Source organism: Colletes gigas, unplaced genomic scaffold (assembly GCF_013123115.1).
Source record: "Colletes gigas isolate AHSC1104 unplaced genomic scaffold, ASM1312311v1 Colletes_gigas_Sc00006, whole genome shotgun sequence".
In the NCBI taxonomy this organism is placed as follows: Eukaryota; Metazoa; Arthropoda; class Insecta; order Hymenoptera; family Colletidae; genus Colletes; species Colletes gigas.
This window is the reverse complement of record NW_025106635.1, coordinates 2,934,436-2,955,059: the sequence shown is the minus strand read 5'-3', so window position 1 is coordinate 2,955,059 and position 20,624 is coordinate 2,934,436. Positions and strand designations below refer to the sequence as shown.

Here is a 20,624-nt window from a genome sequence, read left to right as displayed (position 1 = left end):
ACAGACGCTTGAAAGCGTCGAAACGCGCGAACTGCGGGGGAATATATACTCCTGATCGTAACCCTGAAACAGCTAGAGCGCGTACGAAACCAATACGCATAGTTCAAATAACATTGATTGCGAAACGCTCGACAGGGCTGGAACGAGTTTCGTGAAACGTAACGCGAGTATCGTGCCATATTCCTCGATAGCTTTAGAACTCTACAATTTTTATTACCTAACAGTTCATATCACCTACATCTCCAAAGAAAAGTAATTTCTATTATCTTTTAGCGTTGTATATTTGTTAAATACAGTGTTTGAACAAGTTTGGCAAGGACTTATCTCACGGATAATCGAGCTTTGAGCTCGAAGAGGTGTGTCTTGCGGTCTCAGCGAGCTGACCGTGCGATATTAGTTATTACCCTCATTATCGAGGAGAGGAGAAGATTAATGAATAAAGAGTATATAGTGTGTTATGACACTGGGAATAACGCGGCATAGAACCGTTACGAAAATTAGGTTAGGCCATAAAGAAAAGACAGAGTACCTCTTGAAGCACCTCGTCATCAGGCTTCAACTTCCGAAGCGGAAAAAAAAAACTTAGTACCGCGTCATGGCGAAAGTGCTGATAATTCTACAATTTAATTCAGCTTAGAGTGGCGTAGGTTTAATACAGTTAGCTCTCTTTATAATTATCCATACGAGGCAAAGGAAGTCCGTACCATGTACGGAATACGTCTTCGAGGGGTTAATAAGTCACGCAGCGTCTTTCAACCCTCTTAGATCCAAGTACAATCGATCGCAGAAACTTCGCGTAGAAAGTATAAATTGCGATATCATAGACACAGTGATTTTTAAATATTAATTTTTTAAAATATGCAATCCAAAACTGGCCATTTAAAATCGAAGGTTATTATCGACGGGTCACTGTTTATGTAAACAAACCAGTGTCAACGTTCGAACGTTGATTAAGATACGTAAGTTTTGTCGTATATCGGCCAATGCACGCGGTGTTAACACCTAAACGCATTATGAATTATACTAATTTATGTTCAGCGAAAGTGATGAATTATGCATGGCTGTTTCTGCGACCGTCCGAGAGCCGACTATTAACGAATGGACCTAACCGCTGTGTCTTTCGCACGACCATTGATGGCGACGGGTTAAAGAGTACAAAAATTGTCCCTCTTCGTTGTAAATCATTTTAAGTGTCCTTGCGTATTTAACTATGACTTCTGACTTAATACGAGCATACATAAACATAATCTCACCAGCTCGAACCGGAAGACGTACCTTTCGTACTTTATATTTATTTCTCCCGTCAGTCGTTGAAGAAAATTAATATTTCTCTGTTAAAAATAAACGTAATAAAATGATGCATTAAACATCCGACGGTTTTTAAAGTCGATAAAGGAAAACCATGTTGCGGTGAGAATGCATAAAATTTATAGCAGCATTCATTCCGAAATCGGAGCAACTTTCTACAAATTAAAATCTTTTAACGACATATTTAGGTTGAGTTAGATTCTGAAACAGACTTACTCGTCGAACCTCGTCCTTTCACCCTATGTAATACAGTGCGGTTGTTGCGTATACGTTTTCCTGTATTTGTTTGGTAAATAGAATTTTTACTTTTTAATTTGAACGAAGTCCGACAGGGAAAATGTATCACTGTTACTGTAATTTACCGGAAGAAAATTTCACAGGCTTACGAAACGATCGGTATTAATACGTTATCAATCCGGTAAACGTGGTTTTCTAACGTCGTGCATGCTTGGAGTTTTCGTAGCACGTTGAATTGCGTGACTGACTGTATACGAATGCGTACGAAAACAAGCTGCAACGATCGAAGATATACGCGTAGAGATCGGTGATTTACGAGCGATACACGCTTATCCGGAACTCGTTTATTATCGCGGATTAATCCTCGAGAAACCTCTGGTTGCCGGTACGATGCGTGTCCGTCGTGGCTAAATCGTACCGAATAAAAGCGATGGAAAGTGATTTTAGGACTTTCAGTCTCTGCTCGTTCCCGTGTCAATGCTAGAACTGCTTAGAAAACGAGTCAATGAGTCATGCGAAGGCATCATTCGCGTATTTATGAGTGATTGCATTGCTCGCGTAGGCGAACGCGCGTTTCCTCGACCCTTTCAATTCCAGACGATTGAAAAGCTACAGGGGAAAAGATATTTTACCCATATTAGACGACGTACGATCGATTTATCAAAATAATTTCACGTCGTAAGACGTACAGGGATCTTTCCCCGTAAATTTTTTTATCAATTTTCATGAGTTTTGAGGTTTCCTACGCGTGTAGAAAATTTGAAGGGAATTTAAAATTATAAAACTGTCCAACCTTATAGATACGTTTGTATGATAATTTTCATAAGCAAAATTATTGTACCTTTCTCTTGCCTTTGGTTCGTAAATCTATCCGGAATATTTCATGAGTAATATGCTGTGGCGTGAAATTGATAAATACGTGTCAAAATATATGCTACCACTGGTGTGCAGAAAAGTGAAAGGAACTGATATATGCTCACGGTTTTAAAAATACAGATGACAGCAATATTTGATACAATAATTCTACGACGAAAGTGAAAGGGCACGATTAGTAATTTATAACCTTAGAACGGCTTCTGCTTCTCGAAACGGAATATAAATAGTATCGCGTTAAAAATTAGGGATCTATCGACGCGTTAACAAATTTCCAGCTTGCGAATGACGTTTTAATATCCGTGAAACGGCGCTGAAAATTATTGCCAGCCGCGGATTCTGACCTCTCCCGAATCCCAAAAGAATATAGGAAATTATGTAATTTTAATTGCGAATCGAATACCTGCGATACAACCTGCGATAATGGTTTTACATTCTCGAGAGATCTGTACGCAGTTCGGGTAATGCTCTCTCGAGCCTGCCTCTTTGTGCTCACCGGAGAAAACATTCCACGTTATTTTTCCATCTTACCTTTTATTGCCACTTCATTGCACTTTCATCGATTGCATTGATCGCTGACGGTACGAATTTCTGCAGTTTATAGAAACATCAACGTTTTACAATTCGATAAGTACCGGTGTTATTCTTTTCTCAGTCATTCTCAGGCTCAGAATTTATTTTTACCGATTATTGCACGATAACGTGTTACTCTGAGCATTTTTAACGTTCGTCTCAATGCAATTTGAAATATTAAAAAAAGAAATAATTCCGTAATTTAAGGGAAGAAACGTTATCTTTGGAGTATCTCGTCGCGGTGAACGCGTCGTCCTGTTTTAAAAGTATGTTCAACTAGGTCCGGAGGACGTCGAAAGAGCTTCTTTTCAATCGTCCAAATACGGATCGGAACCGCTACACGAGTTTCGTGACTCTGTCCAGCTGTGGCGCAAAAACTGTGCCGTTAATAGTGCCCCTAGAAGAACGTGGCCAGTTTTACAGCCCATAAACGAACGTCGTGGCCAGGAATTAGAACGTATTGTGTTTCAGATGTTATCGAAAGTAGAACGGTAAAGTATTGGTCGATATGATCTCTAGGAAGTATTAAACTCGAACGGAACAAGTCGGCGAGAAAAATTGTAGGGGAAACGGGGGCTTCTCCTTGCAAAACAAAAAAAAAAAGCACCACCTATCTCGCAGCACTTTCACAATTTCCCATAAATTTAACCCAGCGATAGATTTTGGATTATTTACGACGCTCGTGGCAAAGAACCGACCAAATAAAAGGAGAGAAAGAAAGGAACGATGCGGGCAAGCGGCGTCGATTTACGCGAATAGATTCACAAAGTGGGTTTTAAAGTCTCGGAAAATACGTGGACGTTCCCGATATCTCTCGCGGAATTAACTTGCTATTAATCGCAATGCATAAATCGCTGCGTATCGCGGTCGATGCCGCCGCTCCGATATCGTACCGCGAGATGGAATTTACTATCATAGAACCCCGTGGTGAGATAAAGAGACGAGGCTGGTCGGGTCTTCTCTTGCAATATTTTACAATAAACGATCTCTGCTACTTCTTGACGCTTTATGATGGGACCGTTCGGATTTATGCGTCTCCGCAGCCTCCGATGCACGGATACGATCTGCCGCCGCGGCTTCGATATGCTCGAATTTACGGCTTTTTAAATCGCCCGTAACGTTCGAGGCTACGTTTTTTACAGATTAATAGAAACGCCGACTATCCATTATTTTATATCCGACTTATTCGAAATAAAATAAAAAAATGTTCCGTTAGATCTCTGTTAAATATTCCTACGCGCAATTGCGTTGCTTTTAAAGACATTCGCGCCAGTTATTATTCTTCCGTCGTGACATTGATGGTTTTATCATTCGTAGTAAATTCTTGTAATAAATGTGTTCTGTTCTTATTTCTGGATTCGAAAAGTTTCTGCTCGATTTAGTCGCAACTACGACATAAATCGTTTCGTCGCGTCGAGTGTCAGGAAGTTTATTCGTTACCAAGAGATAGAACGGTTCGAATATATTATTAGTTAAATTATACTCGCATGGACCATCGTTTTACTCCAGTATATTCTCGAAAGAGTCTTCGTGGTGTTTTCAACGAGGTAAAAACGAAGTACTCCGAGGTGAATAAGATTATGGTTTACGAGAAACCAAGAATCGTGTACTGTTATCTCGCGTTTATCGATCTGATTAGCGTTAAGAGGCATATTTTATGGAAACTGGCAATTCGGTGTGGCGAATTTAATTGCGGAGGAGTGAGAAGCTGAACCGGTACGGAGCTAAAATTCTAAACATTAAATGGGACGTTCCTCGGCGGAGAAAATGAGAGATTCGAAATCGCGTCCAATTTCTGTAATTTGAGGAAAAGTCTAACGGGACCTCTTGCATGGCGAATCTAGATATAGTCGATGGAATTCTCAAGCCTTGTACAATTTGGAATTCATGTTTTGGCTGTTGAATACTGGTAACCAAACGCAAGAAAAGAAATAAAAGATAGTCGAATAGATTGGAATAGTTTGAAGCGCTCGAAGGAAAAGTTTCGAAAAGCGCGTTCGAAAACTGGCACACGGGATGGTCTCTCTCTGGGATCGTAGATCGGAAGGATCGATCGTCGTCGGACAAAGTATACGTCGTCCAGTGCCATTTATTACGCGAGGAACACGTCGAGCCGCGAGGGGTTAAAACCGAACAGACTTTACGAGCGCAACGATCAATTGTTCGATAGCTCGGAAGTTGATACCACCGGTGCTCGGAACGGAGCCACGAAGTGACAGGGATAGGATGGAAGGAATCTCGTGATGAATCGTCGAAACCCAGGCAGAAGGAACGGAGTAAATTGGTCGAACCCACACGGACGTATTTCCCGGCGTCGTTCGCGAGCCTCTCGGTTCCTCGAAACAATTTCTACGATTCCTTCGACGTATTCGAGACGCCTGGAAGGCAAAACCGCCACGCCTACGGTTCTATCGGCCTACCGTTTCGAGATCCTTGGCGATTTTCTGCGGATCAGGACGAGATTCGTTCGCCCAGTCACGACCAACGACCGTCGTCGTATCGATAAACTTAGAAAGCGAACGAGTTCTCGGATAAATCATAGTCACGGTCCGCCGGCCGGATACTGCAATTGCGCGAATGGATGAAACTTAATCAAAATCGTCACGGCCTGTTTTGATGGAACAGCCACGGGGGGCCGGCTGGCTCGTCCGTCGTCACGTTTTTCACGGAAATGAAAAGCGGTCGGAGTAGAAATTAGCTGCTTCTCCGGTGTCGTTCAGCCGTCGACATCCTGGTTTCGGTGATCGAGAAATCGGTCAGGTGTTCCTAGTCTCCATGGATACTAGGGAACTCTTATTATGGTCGTCGATTTTTTTCTGGCCAAATATTCGGGTAAAAACTCCGTTAGCGTACAAGAGAAAATATTATATTTTTACAGTCGAGATAGAGAACAGTAAAAGATAGAATTATATTATAGAATTTATTATGTTATTCTTGGATTTTGATTTTCAAATCTCTTGAATTTCGCGGCCACGAATTCGAAAAAATAACTCGTTACGAGAATACTTTCGAAGCAGAAAAGAATCCGCAGGTATTTCTTAAAATATTTTCAATTCTAATTTAAGCATTTGAAACGACCTCAGACGGCGGGTACGTGCTCAGCAGCATGAAAATAAATGATCAGGCTTGGATAATTGCAATGTTACGTTGGAGCAAACGGACACGACTTGGAGCACTTTATGACGCAAAAGTCGTGTTACATTACGTCGGATGATTAATTGTTTTGGGTCGTTGAAATCGTCTAATTATCCTCATAGCCTTCCTACAGACAAAAACTGTAACGTACCATTTCCTACGATTTCAATATTGTTTTGAATTTTGAATAGTATTGTATACATTACACCAATACATCGTTAGAAATCGATTAGAATTCGTCCTAATAAATATTTGGACTTACAAACATACCCTAAGTTACATTTCTATATTTTCCTTACGCGTCCATCATGAATCGTCCCATTTTCATCGATTTTCCGAGCCACCCTTCTCTCTGACGCCACTGAACGAACCTCACCCTCGCGGAGGATCGATAAATCAATGAAACAGGTATGGTTTAACGGTCGGTCGATGCTCCGAAGTAAAAAGTATTACTAATAAATGTCGTCGATTCAGTGGGGTGAAACACAAAGTACTTATACAGAGCAACGATGCACCTGGCGTTCGACGTGTATGGTCATCCAAGTTCCGGTTTTGACATGCACGCTGCTGCTCATAAATATTAGGACACGTGGTCGAAACGAATTCAATTTTTGTATCGCAGTAATTTCTAGACAAAAATCCTTTTCAAGTTATCGGAAGTTTTTAAGAGATTCGAGAATCTCCGTTAGATAGAAAATTGTTTAATTTCCGCGCGATAGACGTTTAACGGGGAACCGCTTCCAAACAGCGGAAGCGCTTCTTTAATATTAGCACATGGGGTTAGTAACTTCATTAGCCGTGTCTGTGAACGTTGTAGTATGTTCCCGCTGTAAACACAGTTCCGAGAACCTACGTGTTCTGCGGTTTAGGGTGTCACTTTTCTATTCCTTTTTAGACATTTGAAAGGTTTTACTCGAACGGATGCGTTAGAACTTTTGTCAAATTAAATATTTCCGAGTTTATTGTAAAGAAAATTCTTTTCAAACTCTTATTTTTACGTTTGATCTTGTTTCAGAGTACACTGTACTTCTTTATGTCTATTATTGGTTGCCGTTGCATTAATTTAGCGTGTACACACGTTTCAAAGAACGAGTCGATCCTTAGAAGCGAAGCAATACGAATTTTTCCAACTTGTTCGCCGAACTCGTAAAGATTAGCCGCAACCGGCGATTATGGGTTAAATTGTTGAACGTGCAAGCAACCGATAGAACGCGTACGCGAGCCAGTGTAGCAAACAATCACGAATGAATCAGCAAAGTAGCGGTTAAGAATCTCGTAGGAATCATATCGCAACGCTAGCCAAGAAACGTAATTGTATCGTAATTTCTGTTTATCCAGAGGCTAATGCGCCTGGCGAGTACGGTGCTGGTTTGGTTTTAAGGTACAGCCAAGTTTCTTGATAACATGTTGAAACACACTTCCAAGGTAATCGCCCTAACTCCCCATTCAAATAGCTTCGGCCACGATTATAGCTTGGCCGTGCGTGGACGTGTTGCACGCCCACGCAGCGAACCCGTCGAGGCTTGCGTTGTAAATATACCGTCAAAGATCAACGTCTCCCGATTCTTATAGTTCGTAATGGCGATAGTAATTTCACACACTCGAGACGAATCGACCATTCGCGGTGTCTTCTCTCAAGCATCGTTGTTCGAATCCTCTTTTCTACTCTGTTTCGAAGAAGAAATATTTTATTCCGTGTAAAGTTTCTTTCGAGGTAGTTTACTATAAACGTTTCGTAGAGGAAGCGATGAAATTAGAACCATCTATCGTGGAATCAACCTTTCCTAACCGAGACCTAATATAGACCTAACCCAGATTTAAAACTGCAACTCGGATCTAACTTGACCCTAACCTACGCCATAGCAACGCCCAACGTAATCTATACTGTGTATCCTATACTTAATCTACACCTTGTCCAGGCTTGATTGCAACACACACACACATTATGACTTCCTTCAAGTCTGCGTTCGTGAAAAATTTGTAATTTTTCCAAGGTAGATTATTATTTCTGGGATCATTCAAGATCCCTCACGATATAAATTTCATTAGAGGAATTCATTAACGATCGTATAATAAATGTAGGAGACTATTTTCTTAAATGGAAGTGTGTGGAAAAATCAAATTAATTGTTCTTGTATCACGTTATTTCAGAGTATACATAATTCGTTTGATCGAACCACAAAAAAGACCTTCTTAGCTAACTGGCGTTCCAAATATCGTAACTCGATAGCGAAAGTGCCTCGATTCATGCTGTGATTAATAATATTATTGCGGTCATAGTAGAAGCGTGTTTTGATTCGATCGAGAGAAACGGACATTTCATTCATCAATTTTTAAACTAATTTTTCGATAAGTCTTTATTCGAATGCATAAAACATACATCTATCGAAACACGTAATAATCTCAAAAATCGAACTTCGAAGCTTGCAGTTTATCGAACCCTTTAAGGAATAATATTTACGTAGGATTTCGGGGGTATGTGTATTCACCAAAAAATGATTGTAATTGGCCCCTTCGACTAAAAATAAAATTGGTCCAGCAATTCCCCACTCTAGATTAGCATAATTAATCCACTTAGACGGCGGTTACGCGCAAAGTATTCGAGTTTATCGGGCAGGGGGCAATCATCTGTAGAAAATTGCACGGTAGCCAACCGCGGTGCAAATTTCCGATAATCGCATTTTCGCGCGGTTCGTGGCTTTAATCTCGCGGAGAAGAAACGCACGCGCGAAGCGTTACCGGACCGAGCAATAACTCCATTCACAACGGTGATATTGCTCTCAATGTGCTCGACATTGTCCCGATATCGCGCGCGTTTCGATTTCGCTGAAAATGCACCGGAATCCGCGAGCTGCATGAAAGTCAATAACTGTCGGTCGATATCTGCAGCCAGCTACCAGAGTAGCGATCCGCCAGGCGGTTTCAGCGTAACCGTAATCTCGGAGTGGATTCAACCGTGAATTATGTACTACTTTGCTTCGTGCCACGGATAAGAACGATCGTGTCCTCGGTCGGAGCACATGCTCGATCGCTACGCGACACCATAACACATCTATCGCCCAACTTTCCCATGGATGATCACCGTTCTCGTTGCCGAGTTTCGGTGCAGCTTTTAGCTTTACGCTAAGGCGAAATCTGTCCCCGAGTCCTCGAGATTCGATGGCCAACCTCTGGGTTAAAGACAATGTTCTCTTTCGCTACTGTTCTCGTCTGCAGTATTAAGTAATTGTTTTTTACTAAAATTGTGATATTGTAAGATGAGCAAGCGAAACATTTAGTTTTCGTGTGTTATTTTTGAGGGCAGAGTGGTCTGTTTGTCACGTCTCGAGGCACCCTGTTTGCGGAGATGCTAATTGGAGGCGAAGTGTTTTCAAACTCTTGTAGTGTTTTTAGAAATTTCCACGGGCACATTAATCCTTCTAGCATCATTCTTACCTTGATCGCTAACTTTCCCATGGATGGTCAGCTTATTCGGAGCGTGTTAGCAACTTTTAGTTTTGCACGACCTATTTAACCGTGTGTCGTTTTATCGCGAGTATCCAGCTTGTCAATCGTCGATTTTTCTCCATGCTCGCGTGCACGCGGCCGCGAAAGTCCCTGATTAAGTATCGACCGGCGGTATCGTTTTATCGGTTAAATTGATGAAAAATTATGGACGGTCGGGTTTAATCTTGTAAGTGGGTAGCCGACGTGTGTCGTGACGCTGGCCAGTTACGGACAGTGTAAAAGCACTCTTTACAATTCCATTTTCTTGTTCCTTTTTCTTCTTTGCTAATTGTGTAATTGCCGCGAGACTTACCGTCCGTCTGGAAATTTTATTACGCGTTGATTATGCGACGCAAAGATCGTAAATAATATCTTATTGAATGGAATTGTTTGTGATTACGTCGTTTGATTTAATTTCCAATCATAAATAGGCACGGAAGTTTTGAAATAGCATAAAGTCGAAAGCTATATTTCTTTGTATAAATATGGTATCAAGTTCTTGTTAGTTTTCGATGTAGATAGAAAATATACATATAGCAAAGATGAAAGTAGAGAATCTTTAGTTTGCACTGTTTCAGAATAGTCTAATAACGTGCATTAAAAGTAGTTAAACTTCTCCCTCATACAGTTCCGAAACTACTGATGCTTTATTAATGTTTAAGCCACTGTTGGCAGCGGTGAAGTCTCCCCTTTAAAATGCTTTTTTGTTTTTGTCGATCGGACTTTCCGTTTTCGAGATATCGTAATTTATGTGAAGGGGTAATTTTTTTAATTCGACTATCTCTGTCTCCGTCTGGCGCGTCGCGCCAACCTCTTTGTCTGTCACGTGAGTGACGTCACGTTTACTATTTACTACGAGCACGTGCGGTCAACGACCTTGCAAGGCCGTAGTAAGAAAGTTCATTGATCTCGCGACGTAAAGAAACTTCGAACCCTTAGCCACCCCATCGACTCGAAACAAAAATCGTCATATCTCCGGAACTAATAAAGCTATCGACTCGTACAAACGCTCGTTTTAAAGGGCATTTCATCCCCTATCCAATGGACGTAATTACTTTTATAATTTATTTTGTCTTTTATGTTTATTTTGCGATTTACTTTGACGTTACATATCCAATGAAGTTTTAGCAATTCCTACGGGTAATTTTCTTCTTCTTTCTTAAAAAGGCGTTGACGTTAGTTAGCATAGAAATCGTAACGTTGCAGAAAGGAACGAATAGCAATCAGAGAAACAATGTCTCCAGTTTCTCTCAGATAGGAGCCGACGCTAAATAGCGTGCTTTGCATAATGCGACATTCGATCCACTGTCGCGTATCATAAGTCGCGGCTCGTGAAACGTCATGTAAATTAAACGAGGTCTGAACTACGTTCGTCATCAGTCAGGTATATCAATCACTTTTACTCGACGCAAATGATCGCAATGACCGATAGCGCGATTCAAGTTTTATGGTGATCGTGGCCTACTTGAGAGCCATTGAACACTAGGACAAGATTATCATTGGATACTTACAGATGCAACGCACGAGTCTCGTTGCTGGTAAATTCAAACGTTATGTTGTTCGACTTGTTCGAATCGCATTTGTCTGCTGTGCTTTCACGACCTTTGCCAACTCTGCACTTAGCATTAGCGAACCGCGAACAGAAATTATTCCGGGAACGACGCGATATTGCCAGTCTAATGGAGCTCGTAGGAATCTGAACAATTTTGTATCGATGCTGGCCAAGAAATTAACAGTATTGTCTTTCCACCTCTCGATCAATTCCTCGACTATTGTAAAATTGTTTATACGAAAGAAATTTTACTAAACTAGCTTTTATATAGATTTACAAATGATACAAAAATAATATTTTCCCTGAAATTTGAACAAGGTGTTCGTGCAACGGGATAACATATTTCCTCGTAATACGTATAATCGCATGATTATTTCCCCAATCGATTACAGAGTACCGGTGGAAAATTTCCTTGACACATTAGCGGATGCATAATCAGAAAATGTTTCGTGCACGCAATTTGTTTCCTACTTCGCAATGCCTGTTGGTCGTCAATTCTCGGTATACACAGCGCCGGGAGCTTCATTTACGAGATACTCGGTTCTTTATGAATTCCACGCGAAACTATTGCTCCAGCCTCGGACCCAACCACGCTTTTGCAGTTATGCGTTTATCGTTCGCCACTGCGATCGAACATTCGTGTTGTTCGCTTTAACGATCGTTTGCCGATTGCAAGAGAATCTTGAAATTTTCTACAAGATTTTGAGAACAGAACGTGTACAGTTTATTTTACATAAACTTCAATAATAAAAGTGTAGATGCTTCGAGAAAGTCAAAGTTACGCTGGTCGAGGAAATTTTCCCGAAACTTTGTCGACTTCTTTTTCGCGTTTGCACTCCGCTTTCTCGCGGCGAGCAAATTTACGTAAACGTACAAAGTCTCACGGATTAATTCCACGCGAATTTTAATCCGCCATAGATACGATCGCGACGCACGATTCGTGAAAGGAAGACATTAACGTCAAACGTTGCATGTTTTATGCGGTTGTAATCGTAAACTCGTCGATGTTGATATTAGGGTCGTAGGAGCGTTCAGCGCAGCCTCGATCGAAGACAGGAATCTGGTAAACTTTGTGCAAGATTTCCCCCTGACTCGGTACAAGCTGCACGGCAAAATCGAATCGCGATAACAGCAGGAAATAACTGCTCGACTACTTGATGCAAAGTCGGAACGAGGAACAGCGCGGCGCATTGTTCTATGATGTATCGGTACGTGTTGGGACTTTCTACTATAAAAGCAGCGTAACGCGAGATGGAGCGATCGAACGTCGTCTCGAAAACTTTTCGATGCGTGTTCCGATAATTCACTAGATTGGAAACCCAACACTGTTACGTTTTCTACGCCGGCTGGTTCCTATAGCGCTCGTATGTCCTCGTAGATTTTCGACTTTTACCTGCCCGTGGTCCATAAATAGTCGCCAAGTTTACACCCTAACCGCTTTCGGATTTTATTATTGCCTACCGCGAGGACATTTTCTCGTTACTTTCCTACGGTAATTATTCACGATATCCATTAAGATATCCACGTGTCACGATGCAATTTTCAACGCGCGACAGATATAACCGATCGATTTATAGGAATCGATGCGTTTTAGTTGTCACAGTCTTGATTTACGCTTTGCATAACTTGTGGCGATTCGAGTCACTTGGATTTCGTGTAGAAATTTTCCAGGGGCGGTAGCAATTTAGCTACCTTTTTCGACTATTATTTATTTTATTACCTATAGGAGAATTTTTAGAGAACAGATATAACTTTCTAATTAAATAAAAGATCGTTTGCCTTTCTATGTTTGGATTTCGATATTTCGATCTTTTCATCGCTCTCGATCGATTCGTTATTTATTTACGTCGCTGTCTTGCCCAGTTTAAGTAGTTTTATTTACGGGCATGGACGGTCAGTTTTTGTCTGTCGAAGTATATTTTGAAATTTCGTAAAAACGTTCGAAGCCTTTTGAACGTTCGATACCGTGTCGAATCGTTTTTCTTGCATCGTAGGAAATAAAAAAATAGTCGTAAAGAACCGATTTAGACGAGTAGCATCGCCTGGCTGAGCGTTACGACTCCTTTTGAAAGTACAAAAGTAGTACACGCTGATGACTTAGCTTTTTGCTCCGTCATAACTCCTCAACGAGCGTCGAAATGGTACTGTTACTTGTTGCATCACGATTAATGACACCTTCGTGCATAAATGAGAGTGAGCATAGTTATCAGCGAGACTTCGTTCCAAAAAAAATAACACCTTGTTTCGACGAATCGCGTTACCAGTACCGTTCAAACGAAACTTTTATTTTTGTTCGTTGTGAAATTTCTATTCGGATCACAATTTTTACCAGTTCGATTCTTAAGCAACGTTATTCTCAAATTTATCGAATAATAAAAAGGATCTTAATGGTTTACTATTTTCCAACAGTCCATTTATCGTAGGAGGTTTTAATAGGAAACAAAACGGAAGTGAAACTATTCTGTCGAGCCATATTTCACAATATCGAAGAATCCTTTGTAGCGTCTCGGTGCAAAGTACTGATTTATGGCGATCGATTAATATTCGTAATACATTTCTAATCGTAGTGTAACGTTGAAATAATGTCGGACGTTTTCATACACGACCAGCCACGGCAGAAAATGTGCACGGTCATGGACAAGTCTTAAGCGTGATTGAAGCGCAAACGGACAGCGCACAACGTGCACTTTGTAACGTAGCACTGAAAATGAATACGCTCCGTCGACCTTCGTCACACCGTGGCCTCTCTTTAACGTTATTTGCTTTACAATCTCTCGTTTCACCTGGAATTCTTTTTAGTCCCGTCTCCCGATAATTGCAACGATACGAAGAATAATCTACGAGGAACGTTTAAGTATTCTGGGTCGCGTGGATCTTCTCGACTTATCGGGCTAATCGAGATGCCAAAGAATTTTATAGTTTGCGTAGAAACGCGGATGTAAACGTCTACGGGTATCCGGTCGTGGACGGAAATTGAACTTTTCTCCGTAAATATTTGCAGATTTCAAAGCACACTCCTGGTTTCCCGTGTCTCGTTAGAATTTCGGTTTTAAAATCGTTTAAAGTGTCACGTACGATCGTCCAACCTTAGCAGTGACACGAATTTATTGAATTTTATCGTTTGCAATCGCTTATCGCTCGAATAAAATAACAGTTATCTACGTAGATTTATGTTTGATATTTATGTCGATTTTTTAAATTTATTTTTCGAGCTCTCAGACGTTTCAAAATTTTAAGTTACGAACGACTGGTGATCGAGGCAATTTCAGACCTTGGTATATCTTGAAAATATTTAGTAGAATCATTTACGAGATTGGTTTCATTTTGTGTGATCGATTGAACTCAACGACTCCATTGTTCTGACCTCTCACTACTTCCTTTGTTAGACACACACTGAAAGATCGACATTACCTAGGGTTGACTAGGAAATTAGAATTCACCATCGATCGAGGTCAATTTAACTCTTAAATATCGAGTTCCGGAAATAAAAAATATCACAAATCAACCAGAGAAACTCCATATAAGCTCTTTAAAAAATTTAAAAATGGCAGGAAAAATATTCAAGGAAATTCAAGTTATCAAAAGATCAGAGATCCAAAGGTGAGAAGAGAAAAAGTTTTCTTTTTTAAATGGGATGTTCCACTTCGCGATACTTGAAATATTTGGCGTCGTATCGGATTTTCTCGATCTTTCGAGTCCCCCAGCATCCTAACCGTGAAACACCAATTACGTTTATCTTAATGTCGATCTTTAATATCAGATAAATCCGAGTTTCTTTCGATACTTGGCCGTCCCATTGTTCTTGCGGACGAAACGTCATGAGTGGGGGGTGGGGAGAGAGAGAGAGAGAGAGAAAAAACCGTTCCAGCGAAACGAAGTGGTCGAAAGTAACGCGGTGCAGACCGCGAGTAGCAATTGCTCGGCGCTAAGAGATAAGTAGAACAATCGCACGCAATCGTACGCAATCTATCGGAGAAAGTGGGCTAATGCGAGCCACGGAGACAAAGCACAACACCTTTTGTTCCTAGGAGATTTTAGCTACTCGACTTCTCCATCCGGAAAAACAGTTACGCGGATTCGAAATCATTTATTCATTATTCGAATTAAGCGATCGTCTCTCCGACTGAGCGTCGTTCTCCTCGTCGTGTGAACGAGCAAACACTATTTCCTTCCTGCTTTACAATCTGAAAATGGATTTATAGTCTTAAACATGTTTTAGAAATATTTAAATACTGCTATGTTTCTAGTCTGTGTTCCAAGTTATTTATATAATTACTTTAATATTTTCATCGGTTAACGAACCTCGAACAAAAAGTACGTCCAATAAAGCTCCCATAAAGTGGGAGCTCTTTACGCCCTTTTTATTCCGAAAGTAATTTATTCTCCGATATTAAAATAACACGAGATGAACGACATGTAATTTCCGAATACACCGACACGGAACCGTAGAATTATATTCGTTGAATCGAGATTTTATTGTGCAGTTATCTTAATTGATCCGTAATATTTACGCATAATTTATTCCGTTGTAATGTCAAAAGTAATTGCGTTCCGTCCCGGATTTCCGAGTGGACATTTCAGCGAGGATGTGGACAGGAAAAGCTGCCTCAAATGCGTCCATTAACTAGAAACAGTTTTCCATATATGGAGTCTCTTAGATTAGACTCAGCCACGAAGAACATCTTAATAGCAGTTGCCTAGTAGCTAGGAAAGGAAGCGTCGAAATTGAATCAAACACTAGCGATAAAAGGGAAGAAAAGAACAACTGTTTCCTAAACTATTAAAACTTTCATAAATTCATTTGCAGTGATACATTTCATTCGATCGAATATCAAAACACATATTCTTATTTAAATTCATTCACAGAGATATGGGACATAGTTTCGAAAAGGTATTTCTTTCGACCCACGAAGCAAGGAGATATCTTTTTAAAAATATTATTTTGTTTTTGCCCGGTGTTCTGCGTACCACTTTCGCGACACGGTGGAAGAAGATCCAGAGTATTATTAATTATCTGTGAAATGCAGCGAGTCTCGCGAGACACGAGCAAGAAAAGACATCGAGACAGAGCAGAGAAATAATTTAGCGAGCATATGGCACGACACTAACCACCATCGAGGCGTAATGAGCACAGAGAGTCGAAATGCTTGACTTGCTTCGCGGAAGCAATAAAGGCTTTTAACGTTTCTTTTGTACGCGTGTACTTAACCTTTGCACCGGAGCGTACACGGCGTCCGCTTTCAGTGTTTCGCGATGCCCTGAACCGTGATTTATTCCCAACCGAAGGAACCTCGAGGGATAACGATCTAATCTGCGCGTAGGAAAAAGGAAAACCCCGCCGCGTAAATCATCGAACCCCGATGGGATCGAGCCAGGGCCCCGATCGACGCCCAATGATAAATTTCTCTGCTGTTTCTTCTTCGCGACTATCGAACGATCGATCGAAATTACACGCTTTTCCGAGACGCGATTCGAACGCCTAGCGTCGAAAATGAATTTCTAATCGGCGCTCGATCGTCCGGCAATCGCGTCTGAAATCTACGCGAAACTTCGATCGCCGTGGTGAACATATTAAAAATCGCTGACCGCAACTTAACACCTTGTTAACGCGTGTAATACATCAGATTTTTCATTTCTGGAAGCATATTCGTGTTCTAGATAAATTTATTAAGTTGTCAATTAAACGCTTAACTCTCTATTTCTTCTAATTTATATTGAACTTGATGTAACAGTCAATAGAAAAAATATGTGCAATCGATCTAGTGTTAAATTCAGTTTCTGCTTTCCTCTGTTCGAATATTAGGAAAGTATTAAAATAAGTAAGACCACGGAAGGACGACGAGGATCTCATTTAATTTGTTATATGATGGTATTCTTATTCGATGTTTTAAAAAAGTTGATTTCTTTTTTAAGTTTTCTTATTTTCAAACTCCGGAAATATTAAATTGCAATTAGACAAAAATATGGTTATATTACGCTAGAAACACCGATAACAATCGGAGCGCGTGGGATTCTTGAGCTCTCAAATACGGCTCGCGCAACTATGGCGCTTGAATTTTCTTATAAACTATTTATCGTATGAAAAAATTTTAACAAGAACAGATGTTTCTTTTAAAAACGTTCGACAGATTCTCAGATGCACCCATATGAGAAACTAATGGGCATTCGATTAATTAATTTGTGCCCGTGAGGTGGAAAAGAAATTTTCTTCGACAGTTTGCGTACGCTGTGATAAATGTCATTAACACGCCTTATGGGAAATATTTAATAACTGTACAGGCAATAAAGTCAATCAGAACGTATAGGATTGAACTCTGGGTCGTGGCAACCGAGCACGTCAAGAGAATCGCGTTAGAAATGATCTCAGGAAAAATCTAGAAATAGAACCAGTTAAAAAAGCAATCGTGCATCGTGCCAAGAGATGTAAGCAGAGATCGAACAACCACCCAAATTTCTTAGTAATACTATTTCGAGATCAATAAAAAAAGATCATCTAATCTGCTACCAATATCTTATAAAGAATTTTAGAATATTTGGGATAATTGCACAAATTTTTCTACTAATAGATGGATGAATTAATGTTTTCTTACCCAGCACACGAATTATGAATGGAGATCGACAAGACCTCTTAACTTTTTGATATTGTGCTCCAAAGATTTATTTGGGATATATTAAAAAATATTCAACGCAGATTTTGTTTGGCGGTACTTGGAAGCATAGGGTTTTTAATGTCAGACGTCGCGCGTTTTTGTTTGTTGTAAAGTGCCCTCCCTCTCTAAAAAGTTTTGATATCTCGATAAATCTTGAAATTCGCACGAAAAATGACGTTTCGAACGCGGATACCCGCCTTAATGGCGAATCGGACGCACGGAATACGCTTCGTTAATTCCGTCGATAAAAAGACGCCGGTTGATTATGTGCAAACGATGATTATGCACGGGATAGGAAAGTAGAATGCGAGCAAAAAGGAACGCGGCTGCGCGGTGTGCGGCGGTTTCTTATCGCTCGTTACAATCCCGCCGTGGGCAGGAAAATCATAATCCTACTTTATACTTCCTTCTTACTGGGAATCATGTCTGACGGTGTTCTTCGCGCCGCATAAGAAGGCCTGCGTGAGTTTCTGCGAGCTTAGAGTCGCTTTCCTTCGTCGTTCGCCACAGGCCTCCTCCGAGACGGATTCGTTTTTTATTTGCCGCTCATTAATCGCCTCGAATTGATGAATTTCACCTGGCGGTGCGTCGAAAGGAGGAAGCAAAAGACAGCGGTGAAAAATGAGTAAAAGTGTGGCCGATCGGTATTGGGTTTCACGACTTTGGTGCCATTAATATCGACTCTCATAACGGTCGAGATCGATATGTTCGACAGGATCTTACTCGGCTGAGAAATGCTCTTTGCTTCTTTCTTTGCAACAACTCGAGCGCATTTGCGTGTTGTTTTCTTGCCATCGAATCGTACGATTCAGGAATCTAACACGAGGATTAAAACAGATAAAAGGTACCGAAATCGTCACAAATGTTATTATCACCGACATCCAATTTTCTTTAAATACTTAGAGTTGTGGAATAGGAATATTAGGACTCTGTACGAATAATTTTAGGCACGAAGAACGGTATAATAAATTTTTCCGAGACTCGACAGCGTACGTCCTCAATGTCAATAGCGTTGGAGGTTGCGTCTGATGGTACGATCTTCCGGGTTCGAGAGCTCCGATACTCCGAGGCTGTCTTAGGGCATGTTTACAGCAAACTCGCAGAATGGTGAAATCCAATACGGCAGACCTTCAGGGTTGCGAAACCCGATGCCAAGTTTCCCGGGTCGTAGGTCCCGATACCGCACACACTTCGTGTTGTTGAACCCGATTTCATACGGTCCCGGTGTTGCATGACCTAAAACAATTGATCCCCGGGAATGTAGGGCACGTTGCTGCAAACCTCAGGCGACATGGAATTCGATACGCCAGATATTTGGTATTATCGAGCCTGTCGATACCCTATACTCATTTGGGTATCAGATACTCCAGAAAGATCTTCACGATTGTTCAGATAGGGTTAGGAGCTTTGAATTAAAACAAAACTAGGACAATCTGCTGCTCGTGTGTGACATATTTCTTAGTTTCCTTTGGAGGATCGCATCCCTAAAGATATCGTGGGAAGCTCTAAAGAATTCAGATCGATGTTTACGATACGAAAGAAATTCCCACAAATTGTATCTTCTTTATCGTGATGCTGCTAGTCGTTACGCGATACGATATCTCGATCGGTAATAGAACAGCCCTGTTTCAACACTTTTCTTTCCAGCTTTCCAATACAGACGTTGGAATCATCGATGGCGAAAGTTGTACCAATTGATGACGAAAGTAACGACAAGCTGAAAGGAGCAATTATCCAGTCATCGTAATCTGTTGGATGGGCTGCAGTAAACATTGCTAAATACTGCAGCAATGTCACGTTCAATCGCTCAACGAGATCGTTAAACCGTGGATGTAAATGGTTGTTCAGGTTTTCTTGATGCTCGATAGCTTCATTAGCTCCTCGAAGACTCAAGAGAACATTAGTTCTTTGTGGACAGAAAGCTCTTTCTTTGGTAGAAGTAAATTTCTAACGAGACCCCACGTCGACACTCTCGTCGGAAGAACCTTCGTTAATTCGTCGTTAGGACTGTTTTCTGATCACTTCGTAAAATGATTCGTCGGAATTGGAATATATTTCAAACAGACACTCGCGGCAGGAAACACGGTCTTCTTTAATTCGACTTGATTTTCTAAAAAAAAAACATAAATGCAAAGGGTTAAAAGACATCTATTAATAAAAGACAATTATTCAAGTAATAAAAGAACCAAAAATTTTAATCGTTCCGTTAATATCGACGAACAAAAAGATTTTTACGACTCAAGAAGATCGTAGTTCCGGGTTTTACGATGCACAAAGTCTATTTTAGACGCGGTTCTAGTTCGTAAAGTCATCAAGAAATTGGAATAGTCGTAAAGATGTCGATACAGGGCAATGTGTAATAAATGTCGTCATTTACAGGCGTACTAAATAAATCAATAACCTCGTTGAAACTACGAAGTACGCGAGATATTAGTTTGGATGTAAATTGTGGGAAGTTGTTTCGCGTGAAAATTGAGCGACTTGGGACGGAGTCTGATTTACTACGCGAGCCACCAAGTTTAATGCACGCTTTAATCGTGTTTCTCGCGGTGCTTGCTTTTAAAGGCATAACTTAATCTTCTGTCTCTCAGCGTGAAAGAAGACTTTCGAAGATCACCCACCGATAACGGTACTTACTCAAAACGTGATTTAAGGCCCATCAATTGAACTTTATTTAGACTTCCGGGCGCTTTCGAATATTCTTGTGTGTACTTAATAACCGTGAGCCAGTTTCTTCATTTTGCACGCTTTCGAATTGATAAAATGATAGTAATTTGGCACTCGATGTCCCCTGGAATGGCACATTCGTC

At 40.8% G+C, this 20,624-nt stretch overlaps 1 protein-coding gene across 5 annotated transcripts in view; it reads left to right on the top strand.

Annotated features, from left to right (window-relative positions):
* LOC122395770 overlaps positions 1–20,624 on the top strand; it is a 124,736-nt gene that overhangs the window by 34,355 nt on the left and 69,757 nt on the right. The window lies entirely within an intron of this gene.